This window comes from Lissotriton vulgaris, chromosome 4_1 (genome assembly GCF_964263255.1).
Source record: "Lissotriton vulgaris chromosome 4_1, aLisVul1.2, whole genome shotgun sequence".
Classification (NCBI taxonomy): Eukaryota; Metazoa; Chordata; class Amphibia; order Caudata; family Salamandridae; genus Lissotriton; species Lissotriton vulgaris.
The window spans coordinates 1,168,538,845-1,168,541,534 of record NC_141691.1 but is presented as its reverse complement, the minus strand read 5'-3'; the positions used below and the strand labels follow the sequence as shown (position 1 = coordinate 1,168,541,534).

The window sequence follows — 2,690 nt, the reverse complement described above, 5'->3', positions numbered from 1 at the left end:
TCACTGGAGAGGCCTGCCCTCTGTGTGTAGCTATTGGGCAGCCATGTAACCAGATGTGCCATGCAGCTTTCTGGCCATTGTTTTTTACCCATTACATCATTGATGTTTTGTGCTATGGCCATCTCATGATGCTTGTCATTGACCTATTGTTTTTAATCCTAAACTAGGAGGAGGCCAGATCTCCTACGTCAGGTGATTGTGCTTGAGGACATGGAGAATGAGGCAATCATCAGGAAATTCCGGTTGGACAGACCGACATTGAAGATCTTGTGTGATCTATTGGAGCCCCACCTGCAGCCTCGCCGTCACTATCCTACGGCATTCACACCCGCCCACAAGGTAATGGCAGCACTACACTTCTTTGCGACTGGTTCCTTCCAGGAGACCGTGGCTAACGCTGGGGGAATGTCGCAGCCCATGTTCAGCATGGTGCTGAGGGATGTACTCGAGGCCATGATGATCTATCGGAATCGCTACATCCATTTCCCCCGGGGACGTGAATTGGCTGCCGTTAAGGGGGACTTCTATCCACTTGGGCACATCCCACATGTAGTCGGTGCGATAGATTGCACCCATGTGGCTCTGGTGGCACCGCAGGCGACGGAGCACATTTTTCGAAACCGGAAACACTACCACTCCATGAATGTGCAGGTGGTGTGCCTTGCAGACATGACAATTTCACATGTGTGTGCTAAGTATCCCGGTTCGGCACATGACTCTTTCATCATGAGGAACAGCATGGTGCCACGGATGATGGAGAATCTGCATCCCGAACGTGCCTGGATTGTGGGTGAGTTACACAACTGCTATCGCGTGCTGTGTGTCACTGCCTTTACTGTGGCCGTACAACATTGCAATGTGTATTTTTTTTTCCACAGGGGACTCGGCTTATCCCAGTAGGCCATGGCTGTTGAGCCCACTCCGTAATCCCCAGACACCTGCAGAGATCCGCTACAATGAGGCCCATGGCAGGACACGACGGGTAATTGAACGTACTTTTGGGCTGCTGAAGGCAAGGTTCCGGTGCCTTGACAGGACTGGAGGCGCACTTGCATACTCGCCTGGGAAGGTGTGCAAGATCGTTGTGGCATGCTGTATGCTACACAACCTGGCCATCCACAAGGGGGTCCCCCTGCTCCTGGATGACGGTGAGGAACCAAGGCCACAACCTGCTCAGGGACCTGAATCCAGTGATGAGGAGAGTGGAGAGGAGGAAGGAGTTGACCAACGGCAGCAGCTAATCCAACGCTACTTCACTTGAAGGTGTGTGACGAGTTACAACGTCTACATAGTCTAGTGTCTTAGCTTATGTTATGAATGGTTATGCGCAGATGTTCCCAATAGCCACATGTTCTGTCACCTATGTATGGGATTGTTGGAATGGACGTTACGTCCGGAGATGTATTATGGACGGCATTACAGCATTTCAGATAGACACTGTGTAGGGTGCCTGTGATAATTAGGATATTTGTGGATCAGTGATCTGTGTGTGTTGCCACGATGAGACCAGTGACTGTAGTTCTGTTGTGTCTCCCTAGGTTCTCCAGCGTGTTCCTGCCCTGCATACTGTACATCATGTTTACATATCATGGACATAATCATCATTGTAAATTATGCACTAAAGAATTCACTACACAAAATCTGGATTGTAAGGTATTTTATTTACGGGGTGGACATGTGAATTGTGCGTGAATATTTACAGGAAGGTGGGGAATGAGCAGTGAGTTGACAGTCATGGTCGCTGAGATGCAAGAGTAGACACCAAATGAATGTGGTGACCCAGTCCAACAGACAGGTGCCATTGCCAAGGCAATGTGGGGAAAGATAGTCCAAAAGAGTCAATGCAGTTGGGGAGAGGGTTGTCTTCAAGGCTGGCTCCGTGACTGGCGTGTGGCAGGTGCTTGGCTTCCAGAGACTCCCAGGCTCTTCTTTGGACGCCCCCTAGATCTTTTTGGCGGAGGGGGGCCTGCTGAATGGCCAGCGGCGTCAGAGGACTCGCCCCTCTCTGTTGGCGCAGGGGAGGATGGTGGACTGTCATCCTGCTGCACAACAGGAGGGGATGGCGGTGATGGTTGGGACACAGGCCTGTCCCTCTGCAACGCCACTTGCTGGCCCATGAGGTCCACCATCTGTCCCATGTGGTTATTGATGGACCTCATCAGCAGGATGAGCTCCCTGAAAAATTCGTCCGACCGGCCACTTTGTCCCTGGACCTCTTGATAGGCATCCACAACTCTGGTGAAGTGGTCCAGGGATGGTGTCCACTCCGCCCGAGGTCTGGTGTTGGCCCTGGCCCTCCCACCTGCTCTGCTGCCACGAACCTCTTCCCTCGCCACTGGTGCGCCACGCACTGGCTCCCTGCCCTCCACAGTTGTTGGTGTGGGCTGGTCATCCCTAGGGACAGGGAGGGTGCTGCAGGTGGTACTGGTGGTCGTGGTGGTGTTGGTGGCAGTGGCTGCGGTGGTGGTTGCGGTGGAGGCAGAGGCTGTGACAGCAGGGGTCTGCTGCGTTGTCGTTGCAGCAGAGGTGGTGGTGGGGAGGATGGGGGCCTGGGACCTCTGGGTGTGTGGAACACCGGATGTGCCGGCCTGGAGCTCATCGTCCATACTGTCCTGGGAGTCTGCATCTGTGAGTCCATGTGCCGGAGGTGGAGACTGGCTCTGCGGGTCGTTGGTGTTGTCCCCAGCAGT

At 53.6% G+C, this 2,690-nt stretch overlaps 1 long non-coding RNA gene across 1 annotated transcript; it reads left to right on the top strand.

Moving 5' to 3' along the window:
- Positions 1 to 677: 677 nt before the first annotated feature.
- Positions 678 to 1,660, top strand: LOC147723009 (uncharacterized). Its single transcript, XR_015310056.1, has 3 exons — positions 678 to 790; positions 879 to 1,263; positions 1,539 to 1,660. It is a non-coding gene; the product is annotated as an uncharacterized LOC147723009 (long non-coding RNA).
- Positions 1,661 to 2,690: the final 1,030 nt, after the last annotated feature.